The sequence below is a fragment of the Dendrobates tinctorius genome, unplaced genomic scaffold (assembly GCF_039654945.1).
Source record: "Dendrobates tinctorius isolate UK_male_01 unplaced genomic scaffold, ASM3965494v1 ptg000174l, whole genome shotgun sequence".
NCBI classification, from domain to species: domain Eukaryota; kingdom Metazoa; phylum Chordata; class Amphibia; order Anura; family Dendrobatidae; genus Dendrobates; species Dendrobates tinctorius.
The window spans coordinates 8,098,423-8,124,942 of record NW_027361841.1 but is presented as its reverse complement, the minus strand read 5'-3'; the positions used below and the strand labels follow the sequence as shown (position 1 = coordinate 8,124,942).

The following is a 26,520-nucleotide window of genomic DNA, read 5'->3' as shown; positions in this document are numbered from 1 at the left end:
GCGGTCGGTGTGCACGCCCTTTTATAGCCCCTGTGATGCCACACAAAGCCAGCCAATCACTTGCATGCCCTTCTCAAAGATGGTGGTGATCGATGCCTATGTCATCACGTTGCCCACAGTGTGCGTCCTCCATCATTGGCTGAAAAAGGGAACTGAAAGCATCATTTGAAACGTGACTTTGGCACTCAGGTCGCCGACCTCGTGGCCGACCTCACGCTATGGTCGGGTTTTGTTTCATGAAACCCGACTTCAGCGAAAGTCGCCAACTTTTGAATTTGACCGACCCGTTTCACTCAACTCTAGTTAGGGTTGTGGTTAGGGTTGAGATTAGGGTTAGGGGTGTGATGGGGTTAGGATTGTTGTTAGGGTTATAGTTAGGGCTGGGACTAGGCTTAAGGATATGTTGGGGTTAGGGTTGGAGTTAGAATTGGGGGTTTCCACTGTTTAGGCACATCAGGGGCCCTCCAAACGTGACATGGCATCTGATCTCAAATCCAGCCAATTCTGCATTGAAAAAGTCAAACGTCACTCCTTCCTTCCGAGCTCTGCCGTGCACCCAAACAGTGGTTCACCCCCACATATTGGGTATCGTCGTATTCAGGATAAATTGCACAACAAATTTTGTGGTTCATTTTCTCTTTTTACACTTGTGAAAATTAAAATAAAAATTGGTTCTGAACTAAAATATTTGTAAAAAAAAGTTAAATGTTATTTTTTTTCTTCCACATTGCTTCAGTTCCTATGAAGCATGTAAAGGGTTTATAACCTTTTTGAATGTGGTTTTGAGCACTTTGAGGGGTGCAGTTTTTAGAATGGTGTCACTTTTGGGTACTTGCCCAAGCATTACTGTATTCACACTGCTCGGCGAGCGCCGAGCATTTCCGGGATTGTTCGGCGGGAGTTCGGGTCATTGCCCTACATGTTTGCAGCAGCCATGTTGGTTGTGGCATAACAGTGATTGCTACCTATTATATATTGACCCTATATACATAACCCCAGTTATCAGTGGCCAGGAATGGATTTTTTTGCATCTTAATCATGATTATTTTATTCAAAAGAAATCCAGAGCACACATTTTTCTCTCCATTTGCTTGTTGACGCTGCAGAATACAGCCAGATCCTTTTCAAAGTACAGCTTGAAAATCCAGCTATTTTAAACGGGTTTGCCAGTCCCAGTGATCACATCTGACTGCGCAGAGAATTCTGCCATTTTTGTGGTACTGTAACATTTTTTTGGACTGTCTTATACAATTTTTTGACTCCATTTTGCTGGCAAAAAAATATTTCGCCGCTAAAAAAATATTTAGCTACAGGGCAGATATTTTCCATGGGATTTTGTCTGCCACATGGATCGCATATCATTGCGGTCAAAATTGTGCCATTTCAGGCCTCCATAGAATTGTTTTTGTTGTGTCGTAGCCTACCTTTTGACAATTTTACTGGCCAAAAAAAAAAAGGCCAGATATTTGAAAGTGTGGTATCTCCGTCACACACCTCATCTATCTGTGGGCTACAAATTGTGGAATTTGAGGCCTCCATTCAACTGTTTTTGTTGTGTGTTACCCTAGTTCTTGATGCTATTTTCCTGTAAAAAAATAAAAATACAAACCACATATTTTACAGCGTGGTATCTCCGTCACACGACTCATCTATCTGTGGGCTAAACATTGTGGCATTTCAGGCCTACATTGAACTGGTTTTGCAGTGTGCTACCATAGTTAGTGACACTTTGCTGTAAAAAAAACACAGGCTACATATTTTACAGTCTGGTATCTCTGTCACATGCCTCATCTCTGTGGGCTACAGATTGTGGCATTTGAGCCCTCCATTCAAATGTTTTTGCTGTGTGTTACCCTAGTTATTGACTCTATTTTGCTGTTAAAAATTTAAAATACATGCCACATATTTTACAGTATGGTTTCTCTGTCACACACCTGTCATGACTGCGGCCGCAGACATGACCCAGCAGGCACCTCCATGCCATGGCGAGAGGGCGGGCATCCCCCGGGGATGCAATATGGGCCCGCTATACCACAGAGGGGGACCCGGGCCTACCCGAACTAGGGAAGGGCATCGACCAGGATTCTGTGGCAGCTGAGTACGTGGACAAGGACACGTAGGACTTGATGACACCACACAACTTCAGGTATAAATAAAGTAAAGTTTACTTAAAGTAAAGTCAAAGTACATAGACAAAGCAGGGCTAAACCAGGCTCCTGATTCCACACCACCCAGAAGGGTGCCAGCCAGTGGACCCCAAGGCACCATCGGATCACCGAGGCACTCATAAGCGGGACATCGGGACACAGGCAGGACATCGGGACACACAAGGTCATCAGGACATCAGGACACACGAGGTCATCAGATCATCAGGACACACGAGGTCATCAGGACATCAGGACACATGAGGTCATGAGGACACACGAGGTCATCAGGATCACCCACAGGACATTAGAGTCACCGGCAGACATCAGACAGGAGTTGTTTGGTTCCGGACATCCAACACGACCTACAGGCACCACTGCAGTCATCCAGCTCCAGGCTCCAGGCAGCGGTCATCAGGTTCCAGGCATCAGACCTAGGAAGGAACTCAAGCGTGATGTTGCTAACACCACAGGATTGCTGGGCCTGCATGGAGCTAGTACTGCATGGTATTCAGAGCACAGCATAGTAGACGCTCAGCAGGAACACCGGTTACAAGAGTCTCAGAGTCACTGGGTGTGGGGCTCCAAACACAGAGGGATTCCAGGAACATAACACAGCAGACAGTTCAGACATGGTCAGGTACAGGAAAGGTACAGGATTAAGGATTCAAGCCTGGATACACCGCCTCCAGGGCAGGGCAAATTCAGACAGGGTCAGGTACAGGACAGGTACAGGATCATGGATTCAGGCCCAGACATACCACCTACGGGGCAGGGCGAGGGAACAGGACAATGCAGGAATCAAGGCAGGGAATTTGGTACCATAACCGAGACAGACGAGGTCCACAGACATGAGACACACATAGCAAAGTCCAGGAGCTTTGTGAGTTGTGAGTAGCTCTGCCCTGCCCATACGGCAGGGTAAGTTTATAAAGGGGCTGCCCCTCAGCAATTGGCTGGGGACAGCATTTCAAGTACACACACTAACCCTGATAAAAGCAGGGGAGGTGTGGCCGCACACACCCTAAGCACACACAGAAACCATTGCAACACAATAAGTGCAGGAACTGCAGCTTAGAGCACCTGGCATCGTCTGCAAGCCTAGACACACGTGGAAAGTCATGCACCAGCTGCAAATGACCTCACAACCCGCAGACAGCTTCCACAGCGGTGACCAGGGACCGCACATGCGAATGGTCAAGCAGCAGAGCAAAAACCTAACAACACATGTGCAGCTATGCAGCAGAGCAGGGAACTGAGCAGGCTCCATACAGGTAACAGCCAGCAGTATCCCAGCTCAATTAGGGGGAAAGGAGTAAGGGGCTAAAGCAAACACATGCATTGTCACGCCAACAACCAAATACAAACAGAACGGCGTGACAACGCCTCATCTATCTGTGGGCTAAAAATTGTGGCATTTCAGGCCTCCATTGAACTGTTCTTGCTGTGTGCTACCCTAGTTAGTGACACTATTTTGCTGAAAAAAAAACACTGGCCACATATTTTACAGTGTGGTATCTCCGTCACATGCCTCATCTATCTGTGGGTTAGAAATTGTGGCATTTGAGGCCTCCACTCAACTGTTTTTGATGTGTGTTACCCTAGCTCTTGACACTATTTTGCTGTTAAAAATGTATAAATAAATCAATAAAAAGCTGGAAGGAAAGTAAAAGCGCAATAGGGTCTTATCTGGGTATTAAGAGATACCTCTAATCAGATTTTACTCACCAGATAGAGCCCAAACACAGGCTCATTGAAATATTAGCTGCTGCAGATCCACAGGCCACATATTTTACAGTGTGGTATCTCCGACACACACCTCATCTATTTGTGGGCTACAAATTGTGGCATTTGAGGCCTCCATTAAACTGTGTTTGCTGTGTCTGTGTGTTACCCTAGTTCCTGATACTATTTTGCTGTAAAAAAATAAAAAATACAGGCCACATATTTTACAGTGTGGTATCTCCGTCACATGCCTCATCTATCTGTGGGCAAATAATTGTGGCATTTCAGGCCTACATTGAACTGTTTTTGATGAGTGCTACTGTAGTATCCCACAAAGTGGTCATTTCTATGGGATACCGTATATATAGTGTGTTTTCATATAAGTGCTGTGAATTTTTATGTGGACTGTGCATTTTAAATGCATTGTGAGACCTGCTGAAAGACAGCACAAAAAGGGTTAATCTCATCCCTGGCTTGATCAGGTGACTCAGCTCTGTTTTAATATGCAGAAGGTTCTGGAAAAACACCTCAGGGTAGTCAGCCAATGGCTGCAGATCATAGAAGGGGAGGAGCCAAGTATTGAGGGACAGTTTTAAATTTGAAGTAGCAGTTGGTGGTTGGACATCTTGAGAAGAGGAAGCCATTTTGTAGGTGAAGGAATTACCTACTTTCTCCCTGCCAGCTTTGCTTAAAAAGGGGACTGGCACGAAAAGGGGAGTTAATATCTTCATATGAGGAAGACTACCATTGCACCTCTGAAGAAGACATAATCAGACTTATTAAAACCAGAGGTTACTAAGAACTGCCTGTCTGCAGGTACACAGCAATCATCAATCCTGAGTGTAATCCTGTACCACATTTTACTGCTGTTTGTAAATAATAATTTTCCCCATTAACTTCAATAAAAAGACTTCTGTTTCCAATTCTTATGGCTGCTTCATGACTGGAGCTCAAATGCACCAACTACTACCACCATTATCATCTTCTGCCTAGAGGCAGTTTCTGCACAGTTAGAAATTCTGAGGAGCAGAGGCTGAACACTGGGTGGTGTTGTACTCTGTCAGTGGATTACAAAGGTGAAAGCTTCTAGATTAAAACATGACTGGAAGAGCCAAAGCAAGAGCACGTGGAAAAGCATGGGGCCAGGACTCACAACTACCCAAGCCTGGTGTTCCTGGGCTGGATTCTGACAAGCCATCACCTACTATTACTGAACTTCTTAGACAAGGACGCCAAAAAGGAGCCCCTGCATTTGCTAGACCAGAAGCTAGAGATTTTGACATTTTGGCTGGATTTCAAGATGTGTCAATTGGAGAGACTTCCATGACATGGGTGTTTCCACTAGACAATCCATCCAACATGTCATAGAATCAAAATATGTTTTCTCTGGCAACTATATTCCGCTGTGCACAAACTATGTCAAATTGATTGCCAGACCAAGTGGGTCTTGTACCAGTACCATGTTGACTACAGTCCACAGATGGATTCTAGATCCCTGAGGTCAGCTCTACTTTACCAGTATGATGAATTAATAGGAAAAGCACGTGGTTTTGATGTAGCTGTTCTTTTCTTGCCAAAGAAACTAAATAAGATCAATGAGGTGATTAGCTGCAGATGCTATGGAGAAATAGTAAAGATTACAATTACTTTGACAAATGAGTTACCACCAACTTCACCAACCTGCTTTCACTTTTACAACATTATATTCTGAAGGCTTCTGAAGATGATGAATATGAAGCAAATAGGTCTGAATTATTATCACCCAAATGATGTTACAGAAGTCAGAACACACAACCTATCTGTGAGGCAAGAATTTGCCTCCTCAATTTTGCAGTATGAGACTAGTATCATGTTGTGCATTGATGTGAGCCACAAAATCCTTCGAAGTGAAACTGTTCTGGATGTAATGTACAATTTGCGCTCGAAAATTGGATTGCATGCCTTCTATAATGCTTGCAGTAAAGAACTGATTGGACAGATAGTTCTTACCAAATACAACAATTGTATATATATGGTATTGACAATATCAACTGGGATTTATCTCCGGAGTCTACTTTCAAGCATTCAGATGGCTGTGAAATCAGTTTTATTGATTATTACCAATATCAATATAACAAGCAGATCACATACCTAAAACAGCCTGCTCTCATACACAATCCATAACAAGCAATAAGTCCAGGAAAAATGCCAGCAGGGCATATTATTCTGAATCCAGAATTCTGCAATTTAACAGGTTTAACTGATAGAATGACAGCTGATTATTTTGTAATGAAAGAGCTAGCAAATCACACTCGACTAGTACCAGAACAGAGAGAAAAACAAGTGGGAACATTTTTGGACCATATTCACAGAGATGACAATGCACAGAAAGAACTTCAGGATTGGGGACTAAGTTTTGACAGTAAACTTCTGTCCTTCACTGGAGTTTACTGCTGTTTGTATATAATAATTTGCCCCATTATCTTCAGTAAAAAAGATTTCTGTTTCAAATTCTTATGGCTGCTTCATGACTGGGGCTCAAATGCACTAACTACTACCACCATCATCATCTTCTGCCTAGAGGCAGTTAATGTGCAAACATTATACTGTGGAGTTTCCTGTATGTAATTTGAGAAGGAACGACTCTACAACTGACATAAAGCTGGGCCACCGTAACATGCATTATACCCTGTCAGGGGTACAACTCTCAGCCATACACCACATGAGAACGCCACACTAACCTAGTTAGTGACACTATTTTGCTGTAAAAAATAAAAATACTGGCCACATATTTTACAGTGTGGAATCTCCGTCACACGCCTCCCCTATCTGTTGTCTGAAAATTGTGGCATTTCAGGCCTACATTGACCTTTTTTTTTGCTGTGTCTTAGCTTAGTTATTGACACAATTTTGCTGTGAAAAAAATACAGGACAGATATTTGAAAGTGGGGTATCTTCATCACAGAGATCATCTCTCTGTGGGCTACAAATTGTGCTATTTCCAGACTCCATTGAATTTTGTTTTCTGTGTCTTATCCTATTTATTGAAACAGTTTTGCTGTAAAACAAAAAATATTGAGGACATATAATTTAAAGTGTGGTATCTCAGTCACACAACTCACCTATCTGTGGGCTAAAAATTGTATCATTTTTGTTGCTCCATTGAACTATTTTTACTGTGTCGTAGCCTAGTTATAAACACTATTTTACTGTTTTAAAACAAAATACAGACTAGATATTTTAAAGAGTGGTGTCTCCATTACACACCTCACCTATCTGTGGGCTAAAAATGTTGTCATTTGAGGGCTTCACCAAGATGAGGAGTGGTGATGATGCCATAATTAGCATCACCAATCCACTTCTCTTCTCCCTGTTCTGAAATGCTCTCTGCTCACAATCAAAGAGGATGCATTGCAGGCGGAGATTGATGAGACAGAGCAAGGAACCATACAGGGTGATTACACACAGCCCAGCCTCAACTCATCCCAATGTGGGTTGGGTGACAATGAGGAAGAGGAGGAGGAGGAAGAACAGGAGCTACTTTCATGCACTCTAGACTGTACTACAAGCACAACTGTCATACCGTTTGTTCTGCGTGGATGGCCTAAGGACATGGAGGAGGAGAAGGAGGACACAGAAGTCTTGCCTGTCAGCAGAATGGCACACATGGCTGAGTTTATGTTTCCCGTGACCCTTGCTTTCTTAAAATTTTGGGTGTCACTCATTACTGGTTGGTGACACTTCTAAACCCACGCTACAAGGAGAACTTTCTATTTAGCTGACAGGTCTTCTAAAATGGTGCAGTGCTAGAGAGCCCTTGTTGCGAATTATTAAAAAAATTCCATCTGAAAACATAGGCGGCAGATGTCACAGTTTGATGGACAGCCAAGGAGTACAAGCGAGAGAGACACAACTCCAATCCAGCAGAGGCAGGGGAACACTGGCAAAGTTCTGGGAGAGTTTTCTCAGACCCTCCCATCGCCCTGGCCCTGAGGCTCGGGGTACTCTCACAAGGAGTGCAAAGTTTTGGAAGACGCTGAGGGAGTCCCTTGCTTACCGTACCAACGTCCTCTGTGATTCCTCTGTGCCTTACAATTATTGGGAATCCAAGCTGAACACATGGCATGAACTGGCTCTCTCGCCTTGAAGGTCCTGGCCTACCCTGCCACTAGCGTTTTGTCAGAGTGGCTATGTAGTGCCGCTGGTGTAATTCTAACTGATAAATGCATCCGCCTGTCAACTGAAAATGAAGATAGGCTGACTCTTATAAAAATGAACAAAGGCTGGATTGGGCCAGACTTCTGTACACCACTGAATGACAGCAGTGAAACATAAACTGTAATCCAGTGTCTTTTTTTGGGAACTCTATTACCATGCACCTCTTCACACCCACACATGGGTATACGCTTCCTGACTTTGCCTTTTTGCTGTTGTTGCCCTCCTCCTTCTCCTCCTCATCCTCCTCATCCAAGAACCACTAGATCATCATGGTGATCGTGGTCCATGATGCAACAGCAACATTATTGTGTTAAAGGGTGTTTTTGATGCCAATAAAAAAATGTTTACACATTATGTTGATGTGTACCCCACAGGGGGAAATGTTTGTTATGTTTGTTAGCCCATACACTTAGTGTATGGGCATTAAAAGTATAGGAGACCTGCTCTTTTAATTTGGGCAAAGAATTTTAGGAGGCCATTGTCCACATTTCTTCAGACACAACCACTAGATCATCAGGGTGAATGTGTTCCATGATGCAACAGCCATGCTACTGTTTGCAAACGGGTGCTTTTCGACTCTGCAGAGTTCACCTATCATTTCTTGTATCTCCCCCCTCCCAATGAGGTGTCAAGATTGTCATGCTATGGCACTGCACCCTACAAAGTCTAGTTATTTTTTTTAATTACCTGCATTAAATAAACATTTTGAAATGCAGATGAAGTTGATAGAAAACCACAATCGGTGTCCTATTAGCATTCCTCTGTACACATCTCAGTATTTAGATCACTATTAGTGTGATCTATTTTCCATCAGCATTTCTCTGTATTCAGATCACAGATATCACAACATGCTTCAGCCACAGGGCAATAAGTATTGCCTACAATTGAACAGTTTTGGATGACATTTTTACAGTGTGAAGCAATAATTAGGCATAAAAATGTATTTGTCTAGAACACAGTTAGTGAACACTTAGTAATTCCCCCCCCTCATTTACTGGAATATGAAGGTCTTGAGATTTATTGGTAGGAATCCATATATTAAAACTACAAAACAACAAAGATTTTGTTTTAAAGGGAACCTGTTACCCCCATGCATTTTTAAGTAAAAGAGCCACCTTGTGCAGCACTAATGCTGCATTCTGTCAAGGTGGCTCTTTTATTTAGCGCCCCTTCCACTGCCGAAATAAGTGTTTTAAGTGTTTTTAGAATTAGTCAGACATACCAGAATTTTGAAAGGGGGGCAGTGTTGGGATTACAATTAGGGTTGGGATTAGGGTTAGGGTTGAGATTAGGGTTAAAGGTGTGTTAGGGTTAGGTTTGTGGTTAGGGCTATGGTTAGGGTTGGGATTAGAGTTAGGGGTGTGTTGGGGTTGGGTTGTGGTTAGGGTTATGGTTTGGATTGGGATTAGTGTTATAATTAGGGTTAGAGTTAGGGTTGGGATTAGGGTTAGAGTTAGGATTATGATTAGGGATGTGATTAGGGCTAAGGGAGGGTTGGGGTTGTGGTTGTGGTTAGGGTTAAGGTTAGGGTTGGGATTAGGGTTAGAGGTGTGTTGGGGTTAGGGTTGGGATTAGGGTTATAGTTAGGGTTGGGATTAGGGTTAGGGGTGTGTTGGGGTTAGAATTGTGATTATGGTTGTGGTTAGGGTCGGGAATAGGGTTAGGGGTTTGTTGGGGTTAGGGTTGGAGTTAGAATTGGCGGGTTTCCAAAATTTAGGTACATCAGGGGGTCTCCAAACGCGACATGGCGCCACCATTCATTCCAGCCAATTTTTCATTCAAAAAGTCAAACAGTGAACCTTCCCTTCTGAGCTCTGCTGTGCGCCCCAACAGTGGTTTACCCCTACATATGGAGCATCTGCATACCCAGGACTAATTTCACAACAACTTTGAATGTCTAATTTCTCTTTTTACCCTTGGGAAAATAAAAATTCAAAGTGCTCACCACACATCTAGATAAGCTCCTTGGGTGGTTTAGTTTCCAAAATGGGGTCTCTTGTGGGGGGTTTCTACTGTTTCAGCACATCAGGGGCTCTGCAAATGCAACATGACGCTTGCAGACCATTTCATCAAAGTCTGCACTCCAGAACAGCGCTCCTTCCCTTCCGAGCTCTGCCATGCACCCAAACAGTGGTTCCCCCCACAAATGAGTACCAGCGTACTCAGAACGAATTGCATAACAACTTCTATGGTCCAATTTCTCCTCTTCCCCTTGTGAAAGTAAAAATTTGGAGGTGAAAAGATCATTTTTGTGGAAAAAATATGTTTTTTTTAAACTTCAGGAAGGTGGTTTTGAGCACCTTGGGGCGTGCAGTTTTTAGAATAGTGTCACTTTTGGGTATTTTCTGTCATATACACCCCTCAAGGTGACTTTAAATGTGATGTGGTCCCTAAAAAAATGGTTTTCTAAATTTTGTTGTAAAAATTACCCTTATAAGTTCCTAGCAAAAAAAAATGTTGCTTCCAAAATTGTGCTGATGTAAACTAGACATGCGGGAAATGTTGTTTATTAAGTGTTTTGTGTGACTTATCGCTCTGTTTTATGGGCATAAAAATTAAAAGTTTGAAAATTGCAAAATTTTAAAATTTGTTGTCATATTTCAAATTTTCATAAATAAACGCGTCATATCAAAGATCTTTAACCACTAACATGAAGTACAATATGTCATGAAAAAGCAATACCAGTGGGATCCGTTAAAGCATTCCAGAGTTATAACCTCATAAAGTGACAGTGGTCAAAATTGTAAAAATTGGCCTGGTCATTAAGCTGCAAATTGGCTCTGTCATTAAGGGGTGAAACAAGTTATTTAACATTTATTTAGCCTCCCCTGACAGAACAGTAGATCAACAATCATGCTGTATCAGAATTCTAGAGCAAAGCGACAATTCTTGATGCAACAATGCAACTGCCCCACAACGAAGATGAACTGAACTACAATGCTGGGAACAGGATTAATTGTCCAATGTCTGATGCCAGACTTCTTCAAACATCAACTACCTGGTGGTGATCATCAGCGCTAAAGAAAAACCAAGAAAAATAAAGGGTTTATTTTAAGGGAGTCTCTGGACTCATATGAGAATTGTGAATCTCTCTTATTACAATATCCAAATCGCTCTCTGGCAGTCACTGGGCACACGGCGCCTCGCTCTCTGGCAGTACCGCTTTTAGCGCTGAGAGCCAAAGGGACCAGTCCTTTGCGGCGCCTGTTTTCTAAGGACGGAGAATGCTGCTCAGCCTCCAACACACTGCTAATCCCCGCCAAAAAACTCTACTGTCGTGCCTGCTTTCTCTTAGGCTCGCCCCTCTGCCTCTAGGTCACCGGGTCTGTCTGCTGCAGTCTGTCGCAGTGCCGGTGCTTCGGGTGGGTAGTGCACTGCCCCCTTGTTGCTCACACACTGAGAGCGGGGGACTCATTCCTGCTTTGCATGCCTTTTCCATCAGCTTCTGGCCAGGTTCCCTGTCTAAACACTCCCCCTTTTCTTGGGTACTGAGGCCTGTTTGTTCCCCTATTCCTTCCTCCAGGAAACAGGGGATGTAGCCTTGACAGTTCCAGACCTGGCGCAGCACAGGTTCCCGGAGCCTGGTCTTCCTGAGTTCATACATATCTGGCCAATCAGTTCTCTAATGCAAGAGTCATAGAAGGCATGTTCTAATTTTCATGAGCAAATTGTATATAACATCCAGAACAGTTTCACTTTGAAGGACATTGTGGCTCACATCAATCCACAAGATAATACTAGTTTCATACTTCAAAATCAATGGTAATCAGTGACACCCAGATAGGTTGTGCATGTTTTGACTTCTGTAACATCATTTGGGTGATAATTATTCACACCTATTTGCTTCATAATATATTCATCATCATCTTCAAGGCTTTGGAATATAATGTTGTAAAAGTGAAAGCAAGTTGATGAAGTGTGTGGTAACTCATTGGTGAAAGTCATTGTAATTTTTACTATTTCTACATTGCATGTCCGGCTAACCACCTCAATGATCTTATTTATTTTCTTTGGCAAGAAAAGAACAGCTCCATCAATACCAGGTGCTTTTCCTAGTAATTCATCATGCTGGCAAAGTAGAGGTGAGATTAGGGATCTAGATAACATCTGTGGATTGTAGTCAACATGGCACTGTGACTAGACCCACTGGGGTCAAGCTATCAATTTGACATAGTTTGTGCACAGCTCAATAGAGTTGCAAAAAAAAAACAGATTTTGATTCCATAACATGTTGGATGGATTGTCTAGTGGAAAAACCCATATCATAGAAGTCACATCTTCGACCACCATGCTCTCCAATTGACACATCTTCAATTCCAGCCAAAATGTCAAAATCTCTGACTTCTGTTCTAGAAACTACACAGGCTCCTTTTTGACATCCTCTTCCAACAAGATCAGTATTAGTAGGAGATTGTCATAATTTGGCCCAGGAACACCAGGCTATGGTAGTTGTAAGTCCTGGCCCCTTGCTCCTACACGTGCTCTTGCTCTGGCTCTTCCAGTCGTGATTTAGTCTAGAAGATTTCGTCTTCATAATACAGAGACAGAGTACAACACTGCCCAAGTGTTCACCCTCTGCTCCTCAGACTTTCTATCTGCATAGTAACTGCATCTAGGCAGAAGATGATGATGGTGGTAGTATTTGGTGCATTTAAGACAGTTTTAAAGCAGCCATAACAATTTGAAACAGAAGTATTTTTACTAAACTGTTCAATATGTGGCCTGTATACCACAGATACTTGAGGCCTGTCACGGAGATACCACACTGTAAAATATGTTGCCTGAATTTGTATTTTTTACAGAAAAATAGGGTCTAGAAATAGGGTAACACACAGCAAAAAAATTTTTAATGGAGGCCTGAAATTCCACAATTTGTAGCCCACAGGTAGATCAGGCGTCTGTCTGATGGAGATAGCACACTGTTAAATATGTGGCTTTGATTTTTTTTTTGGCCACCAAAATTGTGTCAAAAAGTAGGATATAACACTACAAAAAAATTCTTTGGGGGACTAAAATTGTAAAATATTTAGAGCAATGATATGCGATACATGTGGTGGACAAAACACAGTGTTAAATATGTGAACTGTAGCTGAATATATTTTTGGCAGCTAAATATTTTTTGGCAGCTAAATATTTTTTGAGCAGCTAAATATTTTTTGGGCAGATAAATATTTTTTAGCAGCTAAATACTTTTTGGCAAGCTAAATATTTTTTGACAGCTAAATTGTTTTTGGCAGCTAAATCTTGTTTGGGCAGCTAAATATTTTTTGAGCAGCTAAATATTTTTTTGGCAGCTAAATATTTTTTGGCAAGCTAAATATTTTTTAGGCAGCTAAATCTTTTTTGGCCAGTTAAATATTTTTTTGAGCTGCTACATATTTTTTTGGCAGCTAAATATTTTTTGAGCAGCTAAATATTTTTGGGGCAGATAAATATTTTTTAGCAGTTAAATACTTTTTGGCAAGCTACATATTTTTTGACAGCTAAATTGTTTTTGGCAGCTAAATCTTGTTTGGGCAGCTAAATATTTTTTGAGCAGCTAAATATTTTTTTGGCAGCTAAATATTTTTTGGCAAGCTAAATATTTTTTAGGCAGCTAAATCTTTTTTGGCCAGTTAAATATTTTTTTGAGCTGCTACATATTTTTTTGGCAGCTAAATATTTTTTGAGCAGCTAAATATTTTTGGGGCAGATAAATATTTTTTAGCAGTTAAATACTTTTTGGCAAGCTACATTTTTTTTGACAGCTAAATTGTTTTTGGCAGCTAAATCTTGTTTGGGCAGCTAAATATTTTTTGAGCAGCTAAATATTTTTTTGGCAGCTAAATATTTTTTGGCAAGCTAAATATTTTTTAGGCAGCTAAATATTTTTTGGCCAGTTAAATATTTTTTTGAGCTGCTACATATTTTTTTGGCAGCTAAATATTTTTTTTGCAGCTAAATTTTTTTTGGGCAGCTAAATATTTTTTGAGCAGATAAATATTTTTTTGGCAGCAAAATGGTGTCAAAAAATGTTATAAGACACTCCAAAAAATACTACAGTACCACAAAAAATTCCAGAATTTTCTGAACACTCAGATATGATGCCTGGGAAGGGCAACGCTGTTTAAAATTGCTGGATTTTCACGCTGTAGTATTAAAAGGATCTGGCTGTAGTCTGTAGTGTCAACAAGCAAATGGAGAAAAAAAGTGGTTCTGGATTATTTTGGAATAAAATTATCAGGATTGCGGTGCAAAAAAAATTATTCCTAGCCACTGACACCTGGAGCTAGGTATATATGTAATAGGCAGCAGCAGCAGACAGTAATGGACCTTTTTGATGTATGCAATGATATCTACATGCCCCCATACAGTGCCTGCATTCCTTGCACTGATGTGTATGTACGCATATACACTCCCCTGCCTATCTAGCACTGCAATCTATATACCCCGTAATTAGTCCTTAGAAGGACTGTTGGTTTAGCTGGATATGTGGATTCAACGATGGTATACCCACCCTTGCTAATAAAAGCACAAATCTGTCCCTATCTCAGCAGCAGCTCTCCCTACACTCTCTGATTCCGGACGTGACTGAGTGAGCAGGGCGGTGTCAGGTTTCTTATAGACCTGATGACACTGTGTGGCAAGCCAATCACTGTAATACCACAACAAAGATGGCTGCGGCATTACAGTGCATAGCACACAATCCTTGCATGCTCTTTGTTCTAAAGAGCACCAAACTTGCAGGGCGGAGACACGAGCTCCCGACGAATAATCCCCAAAATGCTCGGTGCTCGCCGAGTACCATTAGTACAGCGATACTCGGGTGAGTACCGAGTAAATGGCGAGCATGTTCGTTCATCACTAGCTGTAAGCCATAATCATCAACATTAACAGAATTAAACACTTGAAATAGATCACTCTGTCTGTAATGACTCTATATAATGAGTTTCACTTTTTGTAGTGAAGAACTGAAATAAATTAACTTTTTGATGATATTCTAATTTTATGAGATGCACCTGTACTTACAGTTCATAACGTACACTGTGTAAAATATTAACTGCCGTTTCTAACTCAGAACACCGAACATTGTGGCATACATTTCTCAACTCCTTTAGAATATTAGGGATACTTTAATAAAGTTTTATTTTTTTTTCTCTAGTTTCTGTTATCTAAACCTGGGTTTCGAAATGCAAAGAAACTTGAAGAATACAAATGATCAAATAAATCCCATCCCCTCTTTGTTTGCCGTTATTATTTTTCTAATATCCACTCTTGGCCCTAGGATTGAAAGGATTTCACCATAAATAATAAAAAGAAATGCATTATTCACATTATACTCTAGGTACATTTGCCCAAACTATGGAGCTTTTCTTTAAGATCTGAAATATTATTTGTATTAAGCATGAAAATGTTGATATAGAGGTTCTTGGAAACGCAAAGTGACTATAGTTTATTATAGCAAGTCTAGGGAGCATTAATAAATATATCATATTACATGTATGTGTTGGTGATAACATCAGAAGACTTCGTTTCAATTAATGATGTGCTATAAAAGAAAAAAGGAAGAAAAATATGCTGTCAAAATAATAAAAGAGCAAATACTGCTGTGTTATCTTTTGGGTAACATATAAGACAAATCTGTCAGGACAACAGTGTAAGTGAATTCATAGATTAGACAAATATATGTTTAGACCTTTTGTTGACTTTCCAATTATTTTTTGCAGATATTTCAGTTCTTTTGTTATCACAGACTTTTTGTTCTACATTTTATTGGATACAGAAATTCCATTTCCAAATACATAATTTAAGGAAACAAGCTTTTAATGTTATGTCAAACGTGTATTCATTTTCCAGCCCCACTGACTCATCCAATTATTTCTGCTAAAGCTATCTGATGAAGGAAAGAAAAATAACCTGAAATAATTACAGTGTTATATCTGTATGCTAGTTTCTCTTTATTACAGTGAAGTTTTAATCCATTAAATTCATGCCTAATAACTAATCAATAGCGTAAAATAAACAAAAATAGAGTTTTTGCGGTAACAACACAAAATGAACAAAGATTGTTAAAGTTGTATATATGTTATAAAACTTTTTCCATTGTGCAAGATCATTAACAACATAAAATGATCTAGCAAACCAAGAAGTCTACTCAACATCAGGACTCCACGGTTCATGCACCCAGCATTTTACGGGATTTAAATGAGAAAAAAAGACTATAAAAGACTATAGTTTACATGTAGCCCTGTTTAATAATTTCTCTATGCTGCCTTATGTTTATATACAGTATACAAACTACAGCAGTAGGTTTGATACACTGATTTTAATAAGTTTCCCATGGTTAGTGAGAAGAAAGACATGAAGCTGGCATCACCATACTTTATTCTGTGTGGTTAAGCTACTTCAGGCTTCAATATAGCTTTCACTTTGTTTTGGAGTCTCCAACCTGCCTTTTGCTACATTTAAATAAGATATACCCACAAATTGGAAATAAATAATATATTTTAACCCCTTACCTACAATTGACGTAATATTCCGTCCATGTGACCATGGACCTAATTACCATGGACGGAATATTACGTCACCATGATCAGCGGCGCCCACGTGGTGAGCGCCGCTGATCGCGTCCGGGTGTCAGCTAATTATCATAGCTGACACCCGGCACAATGTGTCAGGGGCGGTCACGGACCGCCCCCGACACGTTAACCCCTTGCACACCGTGATCAAACGCGATCGCGGTGTACCGGGGGTTAAAGGGAAGCATCGGCAGGGAGGGGGGCTCCCTCCGTGCTTCCCTGAGCCCCCCACAGCAGCGCAATGTGCAGCGCTGCTGCGGGGGGCTCCTTTCCTCCAGGCCCCCGAATCCAAGATGGCGACGGGGGCCTTCGGGGGCCTGAGGAAGCTGGCTTCCTCAGTGCCTGCAAAGCGCAGGCATGAGGAAGTCTGCAGCAGTGCCTGTGACAGATCGCTGATCTGTCACAGTGATCTGTGATGTGACAGATCAGCGATCTGTCACAGGACAGTGATGTCCCACCTGGGACAAGGTAATAAAGTAAAAAAAAAGTGTTAAAAATAATTTTAAAAAAATCGCTAAATAAATTAGTAAAAAAAAAAAAAATATTCCCCAATAAATCCATTTTTTCAAAATAAAAAAAACCAAAAACAATAAAAGTACACATATTTGGTATTGCCGCGTCCGTAATGACCTGCCCTATAAAACTGTCCCATTAGTTAACCCCTTTAGCGAACCCCTTAAAAAATAAAAATAAAAAACGAAGCAAAAAATAATGATTTATTATCATACCACCGAACAAAAAGTGCAATAACGCACGATCAAAAAGACACACATAAATATCCATGGTACCGCTGAAAACGTCATCTTGTCCCGCAAAAAACGAGCCACCACACAGCGTCATCCGCAAAAAAATAAAAAAGTTATAGCTCGCAGAATAAAGCGATACAAAAATAATTATTTTTTATATAAAATTGTTTTCATTGCAAAAAACCGACAAAACATAAAAAAAGACCTAAATGAGGTATCGCTGTAACCGTACTGACCCGAAGAATAAAACCGCTTTATCAATTTTACCGCACGCGGAACGGTGTAAACGCACCCCCCCAAAAGAAATTCATGAAATGCTGGTTTTTGTTCATTCTGCGTCCCAAAAATCGGAATAAAAAGCGATCAAAAAATGTCACGTGCCCAAAAATGGTACCAATAAAAACGTCAACTCGTCCCGCAAAAAATAAGACCTCACATGACTCGGTGGGTCAAAATACGGAAAAATTATAGCTCTCAATATGTGGTGATGCAAAAACTACTTTTACAATAAAAAGCGTCTTTTAGCGTGTGACAGCCGCCAAACATAAAAACCGCCATAAATAGTAAATCAAACCCCCCGTTATCACCCCCTTAGTTAGGGAAAAATAATATAACTAAAAGAAAATGTATTTATTTCCATTTTCCCGCTAGGGTTAGGGTAGGGTTAGGGTTAGGGTTAGGGCTAGGGCTAGGGTTAGGGCTAGGGCTAGGGTTAGGGTTAGGGTTAGGGCTAGGGTTAGGGCTAGGGCTAGGGTTAGGGCTAGGGCTCAGATTAGGGTTAGGGGTGTGTTGAGGTTAGGGTTGGAGTTATAATTGGGGGGTTTCCACTGTTTGGGCACATCAGGTGCTCTCCAAAGGCAACATGGCGTCTGATCTCAATTCCAGCCAATTCTGCGTTGAAAAAGTCAAATGGTGTTCCTTCCCTTCCAAGCTCTGCCATGCGCCCAAACAGTGTTTTACCCCCACATGTAGGGTATCAGCCTACTCAGGACAAATTACAAAACAACTTTTGGGGTCCAATTTCTCCTGTTACCCTTAGGAAAATAAAAAATTGGGGGCAAAAATATAATTTTGCGGAAAAAAATGTTTTTTTTATTTTCACGCCCAGGCGTTATAAACTTCTGTGAAGCACTTGGGGGTTCAAAGTGCTCTCCACACATCTAGGTAAGCTCCATGGGGGGTCTAGTTTCCAAAATGGGGTCACTTGTGGGGAGTTTCAATATTTTAGGTACATCAGGGGCTCTCCAAACGCACATGACACCTGCAGACCAATCCATCAAAGTCTGCATTCCAAAACGTCACTACTTCCCTTCCGAGCCCCGACGTGTGCCCATACAGTAGTTTTCTCCCACATATGAGGTATCAGCGTACTCTGGACAAATTGGACAACAACTTTTGGGGTCCAATTTCTCCTGTTAACCCTTGGGAAAATAAAAAAATTGGGGACTAAAAGATGATGTTTGTTGAAAAAATACGATATTTTTATTTTCACGCCCGGTCGTTATAAACTTCTGTGAAGCACTGGGGGGTTCAAAGTGCTCACCACACATCTAGATAAGTTCATTAGGGGGTCTAGTTTCCAAAATGGGGTCACTTGTGGGGAGTTTCCACTGTTTAGGTACATCAGTGGCTCTCCAAAAGCAACATGACACCCGCAGACCATGCCATCAAAGTCTGCATTCCAAAACGTCACTACTTCCCTTCCGAGCCCTGATGTGTGCCCATACAGTAGTTTTCTCCCACATATGAGGTATCAGCATACTCAGGACAAATTGGACAACAACTTTTGGGGTCCAATTTCTCCTGTTACCCTTGGGAAAATAAAAAAATTGGGGACTAATTGATCATGTTTGTGGAAAAAATACGATTTTTTTATTTTCATGCCTGGGCCTGTGAAGCCCTTGGGGGTTCAAAGTGCTCACCACACATCTAGATAAGTTCCTTGGGGGGTCTAGTTTCCAAAATGGTGTCATTTGTGGGGGGTTTCTACTGTTTTGGTACATCAGGGGCTTTCCTAACGCGACATGGTGTCCGATCTCAATTCCAGCCAAAAACGTCAAATGGCGCTGCTTCCCTTCCGAGCTCTGCCATGCGCCCAAATAGTGGTTTACACCCACATGTGGGGTATCAGCGTACTCAGGACAAATTGCACAATAACTTTTAGGGTCCTGTTATTTTTGGAAAAATAAGAATTGAGGATGAAAAGATCATTTTTGTGGAAAAAATATGATTTTTTAATTGTACTGCTGTACGTTATAAACTTCAGTGAAGCACTGGGGGGTTCAAAGTGCTCACCACACATCTAGATAAGTTCCTTGGGGGGTCTAGTTTCCAAAATGGTGTCATTTGTGGGGGGTTTCTAGTGTTTTGGTACATCAGGGGTTTTCCAATCGCGACATGGTGTCCGATCTCAATTCTAGCCAAAAACGTCAAATGGCGCTGCTTCCCTTCCGAGCTCTGCTATGCGCCCAAATAGTCATTTACACCCACATATGGGGTATCAGCGTACTCAGGACAAATTGCACAATAACTTTTAGGGTCCTGTTACCCTTGGAAAAATAAAAATTGGGGGTGAAAAGATCATTTTTGTGGAAAAAATATGATTTTTTAATTGTACCGCTGTACGTTATAAACTTCTGTGAAGCCCTTGTGGGTTCAAAGTTCTCACCACATATCTAGATAAGTTCATTGGGGGGTCTAGTTTCCAAAATGGGGTCACTTGGGGGGTTTCCACTGTTTAGGTACATCAGGGGCTCTCCAAACACGGCATGGCGTCCGATCTGAATTCCAGCCAATTTTGCATTGAAAAAGTCAAACGGCGCTCCTTCCCTACTGAGGTCTGCCATGCGCCGAAACAGTGGTTCCCCCCCACATATCAGGTATCAGCGTACTCAGGACAAATTGCACAATAACTTTTGCAGTCCAATTTTCTCCTGTTACCCTTGGTAAAATAAAGAAAATTGAACCTGAAGTATTTTTTTTGTGAAAAAAATTTAAATGTTCATTTTTTTTTTTAATATTCAAAAAATTCCTGTGACGCACCTAAAGGGTTAATAAACTTCTTGAATGTGGTTTTAAGCACCTTAAGGGATGCATTTTTTAGAATGGTGTCACTTTTGGGTATTTTCTATCATATAGACCCCTCAAAGTGGCTTCAAATGTGAAGTGGTCCCTAAAAATAAAATGGTGTTGCAAAAATGAGAAATCGCTGGTCAATTTTTAACCCTTATAACTTCCTAACAAAAAAAAATTTTGGTTCCAAAATTGTGCTCATGTAAAGTAAACATGTGGGAAATGTTATGTATTAAGTTTTTTGTGTGCCGTATTGCTGTGATTTAAGGGCATAAAAATTCAAAGTTGGAAAATTGCGAAATTTTCAACATTTTCGCCAAATTTACGTTTTTTTCACAAATAAACGCAAGTTATTTGAATGCAATTTTACCACTAACATGAAGTACAATATGTCACGAGAAAACAATGTCAGAATCACCGGGATCCATGGAAGCGTTCCAGAGTTATGACCTCATAAAGGGACAGTGGTCAGAATTGTAAAAATTGGCCCGGTAGTTAACGTGCAAACCACCCTTGGTAGTGAAGGGGTTAAAATAGATAGAGAGATAGATAGATAGATACCTAGATAGATACTAGATAGATAGATAGTGTCATCGCCACATATTGTGGGACGTTCTGAGATGTTTTGCCTGTTCCAAATTAAATTGTAAATTTCAAGTATGTGCACGGAAGAGCCACTCTAATAAATTAAGAATCAAAGCAGATCTCTCCTTTATTACCCCATAGCATCATCTTATATAGTCTATTAGTATTCATGCATTATAACAATTTTATTGGCTAATCTTATCTCTAAATATTTGCTGGCATTAGCAATCATACTTCTAATTGGCTAAGTTAACACTGTTAACACCCAACTTGTTGTCGAGGGGTCGCACTAGCTTCTAAGGGTACCGTTGCACTAAGCGACGCACCAGCGATCCCGGCAATGATACAAGCTGGTTAGGATCACTGATGCATCGCTAAATGGTCGCTAGTAAGCTATCAAACAGGCAGATCTCTTCAACGACGCAGCAATGATCCGGCGATCCATATAATGACCTCGGCGGTCGTTGGGACCTTGTCACACAGCAGCTGTTCTGACAACTCCTGCCTGCGTCCCTGAGTTCTGAGTCGCCAATGAGGTCACTCGTCAGCATCAAACACAGCGATGCATGCTGGCCAGCGGGACATCAACGATCAAAAAATGGCCCAGGACATTTGAGCATGATCAGCGACATCGCAGCAGGGGCCTGGTCGCTGCTATGTGTCACACGTAGCGAGATCGCTGGCAAGATCGCTGTTGCATCACAAAATCGGTGATGCAACAGCGATCTCGCTAGCGATCTCGTTATGTGAGACATAGTAACATAGTTATTAAGGTTGAAGGAAGACTTTAAGTCCATCAACCCATATACTATCCTAACTTGCCCTAACATGTTGATCCAGAGGAAGGCAAAAAAAATCCATGTGGCAAACAGCAAGCTTGACATTGGGGAAAAAAATTCCTTCCCGACTCCACATACGGCAATCAGACTAGCTCCCTGGATCAACGCAATATTAAGGAAACTAGTGTATATACCCTGTAATATTATACTTTGCAAGAAAGGCATCCCTTCTTAAATTTTAGTAGGGAATCACTCATTACAACATCATATGGCAGAGAGTTCCATAGTCTCACTGCTCTTAAGCCCCCGTTACACACTGCGATATCGCTAGCAATATCGCTGTAAAGTCACCGATTTTGTGATGTTGCAGTGATATTGCTAGCGATATCGCTGCATGTGATCCTTACCTCCGACCGGCTCCCCCCGCTGGTTATCGCTGGTCGCGCGAGAAGCTCCTGGACCATTCCTCGTTGGCCACTTCCTGCGGCGCTTCCTGTTGCGCCGATGAGCGACGCGTGGAGCCGGGCGGGAGGACGCAGGATCGCCGCGTCTGACAGGTAAGTAGCAATCCCCGTCCCCAGCAATGTCGCTGGTGAGATCTGCCTGTGTGGCAGCTCACTAACGACCACCTAGCGATGCACCAGCGATCCTGACCGCGTCATATCGCTAGTCGGGATCGCTGGTGCATCGCTAGTTGTAACGGTACCCTTACAGTAAAGAATCTGCGTCTGTGATTATGCTTAAACCTTCTTTCCTCCAGACATAGAGGATGCCCCCTTGTCAGTGTCACAGGTCTAAGAGTAAAAAGATCATTAGAAAGGTCTTGGTATTGTCTCCGCATATATTTATACATTGTAATAAGATCACCCCTAAGCCTTCGATTCTCCAAACTAAATAACCCCAAGTGTAATAACCTGTCTTGGTATTGCAGACCCCCTAATTCCCTAATAACCTTGGTCGCTCTTCTCTGCACCTGCTCCAGTTCAGCTATGTCTTTCTTATACACCGGAGACCAGAACTGTACACAGTATTCTAAGTGTGGTCGCACTAGAGACTTATATAGAGGTAAAATTATGTTCTCCTCGTGAGCATCTATGCCTCTTTTAATGCATCCCATTATTTTATTTGCCTTTGCAGCAGCTGCCTGACACTGGCCACTAAATGTGAGTTTGTCGTCCACCCATACACCCAGGTCTTTTTCAGTCACAGTTTTGCCCAGTGTTTTACAATTAAGCACGTAATTATACATCTTAGATGAAAATGAGCAAAACCATATAAAAGCAGATCACATGGGTGTAAGTTTTCAGGTCTCTGACACGCTGGAGCACACATCAATGTGCTTGCTTTTTCTATGTGTGCCATTGGTTCTACATTCTCTTACAAAAATTAACTGTACCAGATATTTTTTGTGCTCGCTGACTCAAGTGGGTTACTTTCTAATTATTTATTTCATAGTTTCCATTTGCACCAACTTTTTCCTGCTGTTTCAGTGCACTTTATAATCATGAATGTTGTATTTCCGTGTGCTTGTCCTGTTGCCTAGCTCTCTCACCAATGCTCTATTTGTGTTAATTTGCGCTTTTTTATAATTAGATATAGTTTTATAATTACTGAGTATTTCAAAAAGTAATATTTAGCTATTTTATGAAGTGACAAAGAAGACACACAAGTAGGCAAGAAGGGTGGTGAAGGCGATACATAAACAACAGATGGTGTAATCAGGGGCATGTGACGGTAAAGGAACATCATTGCTGCTCCAGGTCTTACTATCTACCTAGAAAATGCTCTTTTGCACTTGCATTAGTGATGTACTGTAAATACCACCATCTTTGAACCATGAGGCAGCTGAGGAAGTGTTGTCAAGGGTTATGGCCCAGCTCCAGACAAAACACAATAACTCTCTAACTATAATTTCTGGGGATTTTAATTGAGTTACGATCTCAACTGCTTAACCAAAGTTGTACCAATATGTAAAATATACTACCCATGACCACAGTATATTGGATCTCCTTTATGCTAATGTTAAAAATGTCTGCTCTGCCCCCCTTGGGGAAATCTGACCATAATCTTATACTACTGTCACCAACTTGTCACCAACAACTTGTATACAACGTGTCACCAACTTGTAAGTTGTTAGTAAACAACCTGCTACAATTAAAAAAAATAGTCTCTGGCAGTAGAGGAGGCATTATGAGAATGCTCTGATCTTACAGACTGGGACTTGTTGTGTGGCACTGGGGGAGAGGATGTTAATGACACTGATGTAAATGAAGTTGTTAGCAGAATTACAGATTACATTATCTTTTATACTGATGTGCTGGTGCCTGTAAAACAGATTAGGTGTTTTGCAAATAAATCCTGTATAACAAAAGAGTTAAAACAGTTACTAAACAGGAAACAAATGGTATTTAAAAAGAGGGACAAAGGGAAAATTAAAATGATACAATGAGACTTGATGAACAGAATAAATGATGCACGGGAGGCTTTCAGAAAAAAAAAAAAAAAAAATGAAATGTCATGTAATAACCCCCAGGGAGGTATGGTTGGGACTGAAGCTGATAACTAGGCTTAAGGTGAGGCCAGATCAGGAGAATGGGGGAGTGGACAAGATTAATTTCATAAATAAGCTTTTCAACAGATTCAGCAATACATGTGTAGAGCCAACAGGGGGAAGGGGATGGAGATGTAACTAGGAAACATGCAGCAGCATTAATATTGGGAGATGAAAAGACTTATTTCAGTCTCCCAAAGTGATGTGAGGAGACAGTTTAGTAAACAATACATATGCAAAGCAACAGGGCCAGATGGACTCAGTCCAAGTGTCCTTAAAGTGGATGCAATCCCGCTTTGTACTCTTTTTCAGAACGTGTTATACCAGGGGCCTACAATCACAGAGTGTACCAGTGTTATGGAAGACTTCCTGCCTGGATCCTGTTCCCAAGACTTCTTTCCCAGCATTCCTAAATGACTATCACCCTATAGCCTTAACATTGCATGCTATGAGAAATTTTATTGTTTGCTTTTGCTTAACCCCTAGAGTTTCCTTACCAACATAGATTGGTGTGGACAATGCTGTTATGTCTCTGTTACATACAGTACATTCATTTTTGGACAATGATAGAACCACTGTACCTATAATGTTCTTTGACCTCTCCAGTGCATTCAAAACTGTACAGCCAGTCTTTCTATTAAAAAAAATGACTGATATGAAGGTGGAGGAGGGTTTGAGAAATTGGATAATGGACTACCTGTCAGACAGGCCACAGTTTGCACAAATGTGAGTGGTTGTGTCTGGCGGACTATTGAGCGATGTAGGTACCCCTCAGGGAATAGTGTTTTCACCCTTTCTATTCATGTTGTATACAGCAGATTTTCTGTATAAATCTGATGTTTGCCACCTTCAAAAATTCTCAGATTACTCCGTGATAGTCGGATGCATTAGGGGGATCGGGGTGAGGAGGAATATAGGAAGGTGGTGATGGATTTTTTGGATTGGTGCCAGGAAAACTATTAACAACTAAACATAAAGACAACTAAGGAGCTGGTGATCAACTGCAGTATAGCAGGAGAAAGATTTATTTATTTATTATTATTTATTTATATAGCGCCATTAATTCCATGGTGCTGTACATGAGAAGGGGGGGGGGTTACATACAAAGTTATAGATATCGTTAACAGTAAACAAATTTACAATGACAGACTGGTACAGAGGGGAGAGGACCCTGTCCTTGCGGACTTACATTCTATGGGATAGTGGGGAAAAGACAGAAGGTCCGGGGTGCAGCAGCTCTGGTGGTTTTGAGGCGGCGGCTCGGGCGGTGGTGAGTCGGCAGAAAGGTAATTGCAGGCTGTAAACTTTCCTGAATAGATGGGTTTTCGGATTCCATTTGAGGGATCCGAGGGTGGTGGATAATCGGATGTGTTGAGGCATGGAATTCCAGAGGATAGGGGATATTCGGGAAAAATCTTGGAGGCGGTTGTGTGAGGAACGAATAAGTGTAAAGGAGAGAAGGAGGTCTTGGCAGGATTGAAGATTATGTGAGGGAAGATATTGGGAGATTAGTTCAGATATATAGGGAGGGGATACATTGTAGATGGCTTTGTAGGTCAGTGTTAGTAGTTTGAACTGGATTCGTTGGGGAATTGGGAGCCAATGGAGGGATTTACAGAGGGGAGAGACAGGGGAGTAGCAAGGAGAGAGGTGGATTAGTCAGGGAGCAGAGTTGAGGACAGACTGGAGTGGTGCAAGAGAGTTAGCAGGGAGGCCACAGAGGAGAGTGTTGCAGTAGTCAAGGCGGGAGATAATGAGGGCATGTGCAAGATTTTTAGCAGATTGAGGGCAGAGGAAGGGACGGATTTTGGAAATATTTTTAAGTTGGAGGCCACAGGAGGTGGCAAGAGTTTGGACATGTGGTTTGAAGGACAGGGCAGAGTCGAGAGTTACTCCGAGACAGCAGATTTCAGGTGCAGGAGAGAGTGTGATGTTATTTACCATAATAGATAGATTGGGTAGGGAAGATACGTGAGATAGAGGAAAGATAATGAGTTCAGTTTTGTCTACATTGAGTTTTAGGAAGCGAGAGGTGAAAAAGGAGGATATGGCTGATAGATGCTCCGGGATTCTGGACAGCAGAGGTGACATCTGGACCAGAGAGGTAGATCTGAGTGTCGTCTGCATACAGGTGGGACTGGAAGCCATGGGACTTTATGAGTT

At 41.5% G+C, this 26,520-nt stretch overlaps 1 pseudogene; it reads left to right on the top strand.

Moving 5' to 3' along the window:
* Positions 1–4,967: 4,967 nt before the first annotated feature.
* Positions 4,968–26,520, top strand: part of LOC141054086 (piwi-like protein 1 pseudogene) — an 85,861-nt pseudogene continuing 64,308 nt past the window's right edge.